Source organism: Phyllostomus discolor, chromosome 1 (assembly GCF_004126475.2).
Source record: "Phyllostomus discolor isolate MPI-MPIP mPhyDis1 chromosome 1, mPhyDis1.pri.v3, whole genome shotgun sequence".
Classification (NCBI taxonomy): Eukaryota; Metazoa; Chordata; class Mammalia; order Chiroptera; family Phyllostomidae; genus Phyllostomus; species Phyllostomus discolor.
In genome coordinates, this window is record NC_040903.2 from 194,587,810 (window position 1) to 194,601,251 (window position 13,442).

Here is a 13,442-nt window from a genome sequence, read left to right on the forward strand (position 1 = left end):
AACCAAGATGTATATGGGTTAATTAAGTTCAGATAAGCAGGCAGTTAGTTGATATTTTCAATGTCCTAGTCAGAACGCCTATTTGAGGAGTAGTTAGGGAGTTCAGAGACACTCTCATCCAGCGCCTGTGTGTGCATGTGCGGGGTGCGGGGAAGCAGCCCCTGTTGTCTTTATCTCCCGTCAACACCAGAGGACTTGTTAGTTAGTGTAATGCACTTAGAAATAATTTTTTCATTGGTGAAAATGAGTGTGGTTCAGGATATGTAGGTAAGCTGATCATGCAGTCATCCCACTCCTGCCTGAATAGGGTGTAGTCATTGCCATAGGTTTACACAAACCCACACCTGTTCATTCAGACCCAGGTCTTTGAGATCCGTTGCCCCAGGGCTGAGGAGAAGATGAATCTGTGATAGTAGCTCATCTGTGCTAGTGGTTCACATCCCCAAGACAGCTCAGCAGCATGATCATCCAAATAAAAAATTTAGGGTCTACTTTTGCTTGCTATTTACTGTTTTGCTGTAGAATAACCTCACAATGTTTTAAGCAAATTTACCATTTTGTGTTGGGCTGCATTCACAGCCATCCTGGGCTGCATGCGACCTGTGGGGCCGCAGGTTGGACACCCCTGCAACTGATTATAAAACAAACAAACAAACAAGCTGTGGAGAGCCCAGCATCTAGCACACAGGTGGCAAACACAAGGCCTGCAGGCCGAATCCGGCCCTCTGCCATGTTTTATCCGGCTGGGCACCTTGTTTCTACCTGGTGGCAGTGCTGAACTCTCGCTTAACTGTTAAGGAGTAGTTACATTTATACAGTCCTAAAATTATTTCATCCCTTTGAAGGCAACCTTGAGGCTAATGTGGCCCCTGGTGAAAATGAGTTTGACACCCCTGGTCTAGCAGGAGGGTGCAGGGCTGGAGTGAGGAGCAGGTATTTTTGGTTGAGGAGACCTGTCCAGCACTTTAGTCACATTACACAAGCAAGGTGCCCGTTCTGCCAGTTTGGACCAAAAGATCCTGGATGGTGGTGCCTGAGAGAGTGCCTCGGAGGTGATGTGATGAAAAAGCTGGGTCCAAACAATTGGTGTGGAGAGATTGGCATGGTTATTTTGGGGCTGGTGTAAGTTTTTAAAAACTTGTTATTGTTTATATAAATTTTCTTCCATATAAATTAATTATACTGATACATACCCATGCACCCTGATTATTAAGCACTGGGACTTTGTAAATATGCATTCCATTCTGACATAACATTACTTCTGATTTTCAAAACATTACCATTCCAGCACCATGATATAAACACAACCATTCCCAGACACTCACATGATTTTCAAAGCCGCAGATCAAGTGCTAAACTGTCATCCGACTGAAAAGAGAAAAATTCACTTCATGTTGTAATCAGCTTGTCTGCCGCAAATTCCTCCTAAGAAGGGGATTATGCAATTAGTAGTAACAGAAGTCCTGGGCATTCTCTGAAGGAAGCACCCCTGCATGCTGTGGGTTGGTCACACATTTTTGGAGGAGGTCATCAAGAGGATGGGATCACTGGTTGACCCCCTCTCCCAGGGACCCAGGCAGTCAGAGGCTCCTCACCCCCCTTCTCCCGTGTCCTTGGAATGTACTTCTGCCCACCGATCCCACAGTGTTCCAAGGACACAGCCTTGAGAGAGTAAGGTGTGGTTGAGACCAAGTGGATGGCTTGTGTATGTGACTGAAACCCGGTAAAGGGACTCATACATGCATGTTTAAGATTCTGGTGGGCGGGTGTGGAGATCTACTCATCTTGCAGCCACCCAAGGCAAGCCTCGTAGGTAAGTTCACTCACTCACTAAACCTGCCACTTACCGATCTGGAGTGGTCTGCCTCTTTCTTTGGTCTCTCCTTGCCTTTTGTGCACCCACGCGTTTGCCTTCTGTGAATCAACCAATTTTTGTTCACAAGTGGGTTTCTGGGTCCCGTCACTAGAAATTTCAATTCAACAGGTGTGAGATGGGGTCCAAGCATCTTTACTGCTAGGTTTTAATAAGTGCCGCAGATGATATAGATCCTGTGGCCTTCAAGCCACCCTTGGAGAAAGACCCTTTTCTAAAATGTCTAACCAGGAAATTTATTTCCCATTTAATGGGAGGCAATGTCGATCTTTTGCTTTTAGGCTTCCTTAGTGGATGGAGCTAGGATATATATCAATATATACACACATGTACACACGAACATATATTTTCTTTCTATGTACCTATCTACATTAGAAATGATTTTACCCCATCACTTCTGATTTCAAGCAACACCCCTGGGTTTACTCTAGTTCCCCCCCTTTCTATATCTCTAATCCTCTTCTCCAGCCATGTGAAAGCTGCCTCCCAGTGTCTTTAGTGCATTTGCTTGTTTGCTCAGTTTCCCAGTATGTAAACCAATCTGCTGGCCATCTCAACAAAAGTGTAGCCTATCTTTATTAAGTGGTGTTTATCATTATACGTAACATATAAAAACTGCAATTATGAAAATTATGTATATAAAAATGTAATGTGCACACATGTATATATAATGTGTGCATATATGTGTACATATATAATATTTTATATCAAAGTTAAATGTAATACTTTCTATATGTATATAAGAAATTATGTAACATATATTAGCAATCCCATATAATATATAAACTATATCAATATAAGTAACTACATATATGTGATTTCATATGTGTTTTTCCCCAGCTCTGTTACAATATTTTTGACATATCACATGAAGTTTAAGGTATGCTATGTGGTGATTTGATAGACATATACAAAGGGGGGACCCAAAACCCCCCAAAATTTATTTATAAAAATTGTGTATTCTTATATGTTTAAACTTCAGTCACCCTCAAAGTACTCTGCATTTGATGCAATACACCTATCAAGAAGTTTTTTTCCATGGCTCAAAACAGTTTTTGAACTCATGGATTTTGATGCCTTTTAGTGCTTCTGCCATTTCTTGTTTCACCTCTTCCACACTGGCAAATCGTTTCCCTTTGAGGACTTTTTTTCATCTAGGGAAACAAAACAAAAGTTACTCCAGGGCAAAATTGAGTGAATAGGGAAGGTAGGGATGGAGGTCACGTCATTTTTGTCCTGCCTAATACTTAGTACAGTGCAGGCAGGTGCGCTCATAAATCGCCCGTCATGAAATGGACAAACAGTTGAAAGAGTCTTTGGAAAAATTCACAAAGATGAATGCAGCCTCTCACAACAACACCAGCTGGTATACTGACACAGATGGGTTCCTAGAACACTCACCTAGTGGAGGAAGACTGTACTACAAGGGGCCTGCCTTCCAGAAGATAATTCTGGTTGTTTTGGGGTCCCCCCTCATATATTGCAAAAACCATTACTACAATAAGGTTAGTTAACAACAGTTCATCCCCTCACATAATTACCAGTAGTGTACATGGGGATAACATTTAAGATTTACTCTTCATCCATTTTGGGTGTTTGGCAGAGGGTCTAACACAGGGCAGGTACTAATTACTGTCTATTGGATGAAATAACCAATACATTCATTAATCAATATAGAATGGAGGGAAGAGGGGTATACGTAGGAAAGGAGGCCTTAAATTTCAACTTCTGGACCCGCATGGATGAGAACAGTCCAAGTCTCCCATCCTTAGAAACCATTAGGTAATTTTATTTCAAGAGCCCCCCTCCCAATATAATTCAAGAATAAATCTTCAATTTATTCTTGATATTGATAACATTTATATTGCACACCAATCTTGTGTTTACCAGTTGGCACCAACAATCTTATTTTAACTTCTTGGATCTTTAACTAAACGTCAAATTACAAAGCTCCCACATTAAAGAATGTCATCAATCCAAGTTACCCTTTCTTATTTTCTGTCAACTTTTCCCAAGAATACCTGCAGAGCTAATTTTTCTCGGAAGTTCTTTTGTGGTGTATAAGAATAATAAGAATAATCACAAAATGCTCCAAATACAGCTTGCGGTGTGAATGTTGAATCAATAAAAATGACGAGGTTAGTAACAATGTCCCTGACGACTGCGGTGGCCCGTTTTAATTTAGAGGGCGCCAGCCACACACGTCAGCGAGATTCAAAGGCTATCGTGTAAACCACTCCGAACCTGGCATCCCTAAGACAAACCTGACGCCAGTGAAGTTTCCAGACGCACGCACCCAGTTCTTGGAATTGACGGAAGGACCTTCGCAGCGCGGAGCCAATCTGCCAGTTTTCTCGGCGGCAGCTAAAGTATCAGAAATTTCGAGGTTTTCTGTTTCTAGGGGCACACCGCCGCCTGCACCTGCTGCGGCGCAGGAAACAGGTGAGCCAGGAGGCCGCGCGGTCTCGGGGGCGCGCTCAGGTGCATCGGCCCCGCCCGGCCCCTCCCCGCCCCGCCCCGCCGGAGCCTCCAGGTCCCCGCGCAGGTGCCGGCGCCTAGGTGCGCGCGGCTGCAGCTCCACGCCACACCCGACAGCGGGCGCCGCTGCAGCGGCTCCAAGCGGCGGAGCGGAGCGCTTCGCGAGTTGGGGCAGCTCCTGAGCCCGGCCCTACTCCGCGGCGAGAGCTCCGCCCGGGCGCCGGCTTCCCACAGCTGCGGGAGCGGGCGGGCGCCGAGGGGGCAGACCGACTTCCGCGGACCCCGCCGGTTCCGGGCGGGGAGAGGCGGGCGAGGGGCGAGCGCGAGGGAGCGCCGGGGAGCGCAGAGAGCGGGGCCAGCCCCGAGCGCGCCGGAGACAGCCGAGCGTCCCGCGCCCCGGCACCATGCGACCCGCCGCGCCTCCTCGCCGGCCCGGGGCTTCGCTCTCCGCTCGCTGAGCCCCCGCACTCGCCACCCCTGAAACTCGCAAAGACGAGGCGAGACGTTGGAGAGCAGCGAAGAGACTGACCCAGACGTCCCCTTCGCCCCTAAAGAGGCTGCGGATCCCCGTTTTCTGGGCTTCTCTAGCTTTACCATGAACCTGGTGCAAGATTGGCTTTAGGACAAATTCGGAAGCCGGAGGGGGGAGTCGAGGCAATTCTTTGGTTGCTAAGGTAATTGTAGTTGTGACAACAATGGGCGAGAAACTAGTGGGGGGAAAGGTGCTTTAAAACGGCTTGCCCCCACCCCACCCCCCAATTCCTCTGTGTCGATGCCATCTCATCGCCTGGGTGTAGATGCTGGTCGGTTTCGGATGCGTGACAGGTGTCGGGCGTGTGTGTGTGTGTGTGTGTGGTTTGGGACTGTAGAGGCACGATCTTACGTAAGTGGGAAGGCGAGCTGGCGGTGGACTTGTGTGGGATGGGTGGTGCAGGTCTGCACAGAAACCGCGTCCCCGGGCTGCGAGGGGCGAAGCGCTCACCGCCTGGGACCCGCGTGCGGCGGGTACGTGCCTTTAGAGACTTCCAGGCTTTCCGTGATTTGGGGATCCCAGGTAGGGCAGCTTTACTTCAAAAGCAGACTGGAATTAACTTTTCCGCTGAAGAAGCTCGCCCATCTGTGGTTTGGAGGAAGAGAAAACGAGTCGTAGGGGTGGGTGCCCCGGTCTGGTTTGGGGGGAAAACTGCGGCAGGAAGGGGAACCGAGGAGCTCGCTCCCGAGCGGATGACAACTAAGCTGGTGGCCTGAACCCCTTTACAGTCACTGCCGAGCTGCTGCGTAGAAAGTGGCCCAGAGAGATAGGAAAAGTGACCCAGAAAATTTAATTTTGTTCAGAATGAACGCTGCTGTATTTTTTAATATGATGAAGTAGGGAGGCATATTATTTCTCTCTCTCTCTCATTAAGAGGAGTGGCATTTCCTTGCTACAAAATGAAGATATTTTGGATCTTACTGTTGACTTGGAACTGATCCCTTGGCATTAACTAGTGCTTAGGAACTGGATCTGCAGGTAATTTCTAATCAATACCTTTTAGCAGCCCCTAAGTAAAACTGCTAAATACGCAGGATTCGGTAAAGCCTGACGTTGGGACTTTTTTTCTTGCCAGAGGGGGATGACAAGTGGAAGAATGAGGACTGGGCTTGTACATGTCCAAACGGAGTGTGAGGCTGAGCTACAAGTGCGTGTGTTGTCAAGACTTGGTGGACCGAAAGGTAGCAGTTAGAGTTAGCTTAGCAGGTTCAACAAGGCTTTTACAGGTTCATTTTCATAGGCAGATGGGCCTTCATATGGAGTGGGCACTGGGGAGTTGGTGAGCAACTTTCTGTGAGTTGTATATTGTTCATGCTACTTATTCTTCTTATTAATTTATTAATTTTGCAATGCATGGGACTACCTCAAAGTGAGTTGAGGACAGAGGGGAATGTGACACTCTTTGGAGATACACCTTTATCAGCAAGAGCTTGCATGCCCAACAGAGAAAACTAAGATTTTTCTTCTGACTTCTCGGATACTGTTGTCAAGCTAAATTGTTGTGTAAATATGTAAACAGTGTGGTATACATATATATTCCCCCGCCTAATAACTTGTCCTTTCTCGAAAGTGTTGGTAAATTCTAGAAATGTCAGCTACTGTGAGATATTTTAATAATGTAGGTAGCTGCCGGTATTTCCTTTTTTATATTCATTACATTGGTTCTTAACTTCTCTGTCTCCTTCAAAAAACTTAAATTAACATTCACCGATATATCCCTGAGAGTTTCAGTAAAACAATGCTAGCCTTTCCACAAGCAGCAAATTTTACTTTTCAAGTGAAACATTCATTACAACAGTGCTTTTATTGCAGAAATGTCTCTTTAAATGAGACAGTTATTTATTTATTTATGAATGATTTGTGGAATAAGATAGCCAGCATAGATATATTTTAAACAAACATTCTTGTGAAATGAAATTTCACACACAAAAAAACATGTTTTAATTGCAGTACAGTTGACATTCAATTTTCTATTGGTTTCAGGTGTCCAGCATGATGATTCCACATTTGTATGCAGTGTGCTACGATCAATAAGTGAAGTTACCTTCTAAAAGGATATTTAGGAGAACAAAATTTGCCAGTAATTTTGGATGTCTGATGGTCCACAGGGACAGAATTTTATGTGAAAGTAGGATCATTCTGTTTCTTATTTCTCCGGTAATCTCCCCTGTATTTTATCCCCTGGACTTCTTGGGCTTTGCCAGGAACTGCCGAACATTCTGTTTTGTGCCAGGGGTTAAGTGTCAGGGAGATGTGAGTAAGGAGCTCTGTGTCACATCAACACTCTTCAAGAGAGATGCCCTCCGAGATCTCAGTGCCGGGATGAGTTTCCCTTTAGCCTCACAGTTATCTTGTCTTAATTCATAATGCTTTGAACCTAGGAAAGCATTTAACCTCTTCATTTTTAGTGCCAGCTGGAAGGAATATATTTACCAAATTTCATCTTCATTGTAACATATGGCATGATATAAATAATTACTACACACTGTCCTGCTGTATGGAGAGAAATAGAATTACAAAATAAACCTTCATGTTCAGTTATATGGATGTAACAGTTAAAAAAACACCAGTTTTACTTTTTTTCTTTATTACCAAGGTAATATATAAGCATTGGAAAATGGTCAGAAAACTATGAAGAAAAAAGGATTACTTGTAATTCCCCCACAGATGGTGAACCACTGTTTTTGCATATTATATCTTCTTCCAGACTTTATTCTGATCACACTGTTCATTGGATTTTTGCCCCTCCCTTGAGCCCACCCCCGAATTTCAGATCTGTAAATGGAATTTGGATATGCGTTAAAGGTTTCGAAGATTTCTGCTAGACCAGGTTTTCATTTTTGTTAATGATCCTTATTTTCAAAGAGAGTAGTTTCTCTGTTTATCTGTTTTCTTTGAAAAGCAAGATTTGCACCTTGAGTCAGTCATCCTTGGGACTCCCCTTAAGATTCAGGGATTAAAGCATCAGGAAAGAAATGGAACATTGGCCATTCTGGGCAGGAGGCCTTAGTTTGGGTTTCAATCCCTTCACCAACTCACGTGGCCTTTGACCTCTGGGCCTCTGTTTCCTCAAAGGACAAGTGACAGTTTCAGATTTAGCTCAATAAGCTAGCACAGTATTTGTTGTTTTCATGTTTGTTGAGGATAATTTTTGCTTGAACACAGATGGCTGGGGGGGGTCACCCCGAGAGTTTCTGCTCAGTTGGTCTGGAGTGGGGCCTGACCACTGACATTTCTGACCAGTCCCCGGTGACGCTGACCCTGCTGCTCTGGGGGCCACACAGAGAACTACGGAGTAAGCCCCTTGGGGGCCGGACACCGTTTCATTTTCCTTGCATCTCCCTCTTCCACGCCCAGTGACGTACCTACCTGCCAGGTGGCACACAGTAAGCATTTGTTGAATCAGTATTAGTTTTTCTCTCTGGGGGAAAAGTTTTCCGAAGTGGTCAAGAGAAGGGAGAGATAATCACCCAGCATTTGGAACTATGAGGTCTGTGATGAGGGTAGTGATCAGTCATGAAATGAAGTTCTTCAAACTCCAAGAAAAGCAAAAACGCCTGCAACTTGGTGGTTAAAGTGAACATTAGGCCTAATGAGTTGCATTAAATAACGGCTCAGAGCACCTGCTTGAGATGCGACAAGCCACAAAGCTTACCAGCGCTTCACTGTCGCCTCCCTGAGGCAGTTCATTTTCTGCCACCTCTACATTCCAGTAAAGGGAGAGGGAGGAAATTTGCTATTAATTACTCTCATTACCAAAGCAGCAGCTAAAGAAAGCAGGAGTCCAGACGCCACCCCCCTACCCACCCCTACCCACCCCTACCCACCCCTACACACACAAACAAAAGGCAGAGCAGTGCCCATCAGGGCACCACAACTGTTCTATGATAGGTATGTAGGGTTGTAGGTGAGATAGGTGGTCGCTCAGGTCTCTTATGTTCCCTTCTTACGCCTGCCACCTACCAATCTGGAGCGGTCTGCCTCTTTCTTTGCCTTCCATTCTATGAGAAAGTTAAGAGAGGGCATTGAGGGGTACATTTTACAGCTAGGGGAGTCTAGGAAGCTGAAATACCCCTCCTTTGTCACCCTTGTGTGGCTACTTTGTGTCTAGAAAATTAACCCTTCCTTTCTACTTAGGTGTTGGACACATAGGGTGCAGCCATTTTTATCTACAGCAACCTTAAAAAATGTGTAAATACAGAATCTGGCACAAATAACGCCCTTTTTATTACACAAACATCTTTTATTACAAAATTATAAGCATGTAATTCTGTGACATAACAATATCCCACTCAAGCACATCATATGACATTTTAGGTGAAATGTTCACATTGCTGTCCATCTCGTGTGAGACATATTCACATACCCTGCCAACCACACTCAGTGGCGTTACTTCTCCTGGGCCCTGCATTTGAGTTCAAGCCAAGCAGCTGCTCCTGTAATGGAGGCTACTCCAATGAGTTGTGGTGGAGACTAGCTGTCTTGGATTCTCTAAACACTTAGGTAAAACCATCAGAGGAAAAGCCATCTTGAAGTTCCGTTATTCACTAGTGTCTGTCCTACCCAAGATGCTGCTTTCTTGCCCAGGGGGAGTACATGTTAAACAAAGCCTTCTGAGGTAAGTGTCCTGTGTGAACGTGAACCAGTGGTGACGGCCCCTCGGAAATACTCAAGGCGCCTGTGTTGCACTGAGACAAGGCCAGCCCCAAGCCGTGACAGAGAACTGTGATCAATAGCTCTTCAAGTAGCACAGCAGGCCTTGTGAACCTGTTGTGTTTCTGAACCTCAATTTCCTCCTCCGTAAATGGGAATAAAATATATTCCTTGAGTGTATGTGGCTATGAGGAGAAAATGGTATACACCATGTAGTGTACAGGGCAGAGGAGGCATAGTAACTCGAGAAGAAGGGCCTGGCACACTACACTATTTTTCTAGTAATATTAATAATCAGATGTTGGTTTGCAACCTCAGGAATTCCCTTGGTGAAATCTGAACCCAGCTCCCATACACAGAGGGCAAAGATAGCTCCAGATTGGTAGGTGGCAGGTGTAATAAGTAAGGGAACCTATGAGGCTTGAGCGACTGTAAGAGTAGATTTCCTCTCCTGCCCCCTTGAATCTTAAAAGTTTATACAGAGATACCGAGGTTGCAGTCCAGGTCCCTGGTTGGGGTCCATGCTAGAGGCAACCGATTGATGTTTCTCTCTTTCTCTAAAATTAATGAGCATGTCCTTGGTAGAAGATTAAAAAGTTTTATTTTATTTTATTTTATTTTTTAAATATATTTTATTGATTATGCTATTACAGTTGTCCCATTTCCCCCCTTCTCTCCCCTCTACCCTGTACCCCCCTCCCACCCACATTTCCCCCTTTAGTTCATGTCCATGTGTCATACTTATGAGTTCTTTAGTTTCTACATTTCCTGTACTATTCTTGCCCTCCCCCTGTCTATTTTCAACCTACATTCTATGCTACTTATTCTCTATACCTTTTCCCCCTCTCTCCTTCCCACCCCCCTGCTGCTAACCCTCCATGTGCCCTCTATTTCTGTGGTTCTGTTCCTGTTCTAATTGTTTACTTAGTTTCTTTTGGTTTTGCTTTAGGTGTGGTTGTTAATATTTGTGAGTTTGCTGTCCTTTTACTATACATGTCTTTTCTTTATCTTCTTTTCTTAGAAAAGTCCCTTTAGCATTTCATAAAATAAGGGCTTGGTGATGATGAACTCCTTTAACTTGACCTTATCTGAGAAGCACTTTATCTGCCCTTCCATTCTAAATGAGAGCTTTGCTGGATAGAGCAATCTGGGATGTAGGTCCTTGTCTTTCATGACTTGGAATATTTCTTTCCAGCCCCTTCTTGCCTGTAAGGTCTCTTTGGAGAAATCAGCTGACAGTCTGATGGGAACTCCTTTGTAGGTTACTGTCCCGTTACCTCTTGCTGCTTCTAGGATTCTCTCCTTCATTTTTACCTTGGCTAATGTAATTATGATGTGCCTTGGTGTGTTTCTTCTTGGGTCCAACTTCTTTGGGGCTCTCTGAGCTTCTTGGATTTCTTGGAAGACTGTTCCCTTTGCCAGATTGGGGAAGTTCTCCTTTATTATTTGTTCAAATACATGCTCAATCTGTTGCTTTTCCCCTTCCTATTCTGGTACCCCTATAATTCGGATATTGGAACATTTAAAGGTGTTTTGGATGCTCTTAATCTTTTACTCAATTTTTTGAATTCTTATTTCATCATGCTTTCCTGCTTGGTTGATTCTATCTTCCTTCTGGTCCACTGTATTGTTTTGAGACTCATATTCCTTCCTTTCACTATTGGCTCTCCTCCGCATGTCTTCCTGCATCTGTTTTATGGTAATCTGCATTCTTTCATCTAAATTTCGTCCAAAATCCACCAGTTCCGTGAGCTTTCTGATCACCAGTGTTTTGAACTGCACATCTGATAGATTGGCTAATTCTTGGTCGCTCAAAAGGATGAGTCCTGGGGGACTGATCTGCTCTGTTGAAAACATATTTTTTCCCCCTGTCTCTCCTTTTTTTTTTTTTTTTTTCCGGTCTGGTTGCTCTTGTTACGGTGGGGGGCAGAGCCTTAGGTGCTCACCAGGGCCGGGCACCCCAGTCGCTAGATTGTCAAAAAGTTTTATTTTAAAGTTTATATAGGGGCCTTAATGGGGTTCAGTCATATACACTGACCAGGTGGTCTCAACAACACCATATTGTGTCAAAGCTGTGTTCTTGAAAATGGCTCCCACTGTGGAAAGAGTGGGCAGAACGCTCACTCTAAGATCGGGGGAGGTGAGGAGCTGCCAGGTGCCGGGATCCCACTCTTGAGTTAACAGACAGTCACATCCTCTGAATGACTTCCTCCAAAAGGAGTCTGTTGGGAAATAAGGATTTCAGGGTAATGGTTCTCCCCATTTTTTCTGTCTCTGCTTCACAGTTGTAACATTGGATTTGAGGAGGCTTGTAGGAAGCGACTCACTCAGACACTAGGTGGAGAGGGTGGAGTGGGGAAGGCCTTCATCAGTGGCAGCAGAAGACGCGTGGGTTCCCTGGAGCCTCAAGGCCATCAGTCCCTGGAAGGAAGCGAAGTGAAGCATGGGGACTGCTGCGCCCTTGGTATCTCTCGTGCCAGACAGACGGTGGCCCCCACCCAGAACAAGGCCCTGTGCTATTTTTTTCTGTACCCTTGGTATCTCTAACAGCCAAGGCACAGGGTAGGAGAGGATAACTGTTTGCTGAGTTACTGACTTTCAGAGTGGCGGCAATGGGGGTGGAAATGGGTGGAAGGGTGGACTAGTATTTGTGCAGACACACAGACTGCTTCTGGTGTCGCTGTATGTATGGACTAGTCTGCGTGCAAGTACGCAGACAGGTACAAGCATGGGTGCAGGGACTGGTACAAGTGTGAATGCAAAGTACAGATGGTTTTAACCCCCATTCTTGTGTGCCTGATTTTGCCTTGCTAGATCCACCTCAAATCCTGTTTCGTAATTAGTTATACATTAATGCTTGTCTTTCTCTTGGTGCTGTGGTCTGTTCTATTTTTTTAACCATAATTTTATCCTGTCCCAACACAAAGCCACACACATAGTAAATGCTTGAGGAAAAAATGGTTTCCTGAACAAAAAGTCGCCCAGGCTACAAAACTGGATCTGTCCTATAGCAATGGACCAATCTTATGAAATAACAGCACTTAAAAAGCTTTTTGCAAATCAGAGCCTTTTAAGAAGAATTAGGTGGTTTTACTCCTACTTTACAGATGAAGATACCAAAGCTGAAGCAGATGTTCAGCACTTGCCTGATGTTAGCTATTGAGTAGAGAAACCAAGATTTAAATTCAGCTCTTATCTGACCACAAGTCCCAAGTGTCTCCGATGTACCACAAGGTGGCAAATAGACAGAAACCCTACCCTCGAGAAAATCATTTCAGTTGTCCTGGAACTGATAGAAACAAACAGATATTAACAATCAAGGATATTAAGTGGAAAGGGATATGTGGAATTTTGTAAGTCAGATTAGATAGCAAATAGATGACAAAGAGAGTAAATACAGTTCAATTCAGAGAGAGAACATTGTATAATCAGATCTGGAAGAGACAGGCTCTGGGAGATAGAAATTGCATGGGTGAAGAGAGGAAGGACAGCAAGCTTTTCAGGTGAGAGGTATTGATGATAATTGGTTGTTAAACCAATTATTGCTTGCTTTCAGAGTAAGAACCAAGTTTTTGAAACATGAGACCCTCTGGCCCATTTTGTATAGAGACATTTTCGTTCTTCTCTGAAAGCCTGACAGCCACCCCTGTGCTGCTGAGTGGCATCAGGCACTGGGCCCCAGGGTTGGGCAGCGTCAGGGCTGGGTGAGGGCTGGGTTAAAACAAAGAGTATGTGCTGCTCCCCTGTTGTTGGCATGTATTTGAAATCATTAGCAACTAATTCCAATTAGAGAAGTGTTGTGTAGCTCTCTACTGCCCAATCCAAATCAAACATGTGTTTGAACTGGCTGGGTTTTTTTCCTCCCTGTTTGTGACTTCTGAAAGAAAGACAACAACTTTAAAAAAT

General features: G+C 44.7%; 1 protein-coding gene across 10 annotated transcripts in view; it reads left to right on the forward strand.

Moving 5' to 3' along the window:
• Positions 1-3,906: 3,906 nt before the first annotated feature.
• The window catches only part of RGS6 (regulator of G protein signaling 6), a 499,587-nt gene continuing 490,051 nt past the window's right edge, over positions 3,907-13,442 (forward strand). For 3 of the 10 annotated variants that reach the window (XM_028507617.2, XM_036011761.1, XM_036011764.1), the window contains exon 1: positions 4,479-5,025. The gene's annotated coding sequence lies outside the window, so the exon portion shown is untranslated. Of the gene's footprint in view, positions 4,316-4,474; positions 5,026-5,247; positions 5,406-13,442 lie in introns of those variants that run through there. The other 7 variants (XM_036011751.1, XM_036011757.1, XM_036011726.1 and 4 more) reach the window with 6 other exon arrangements.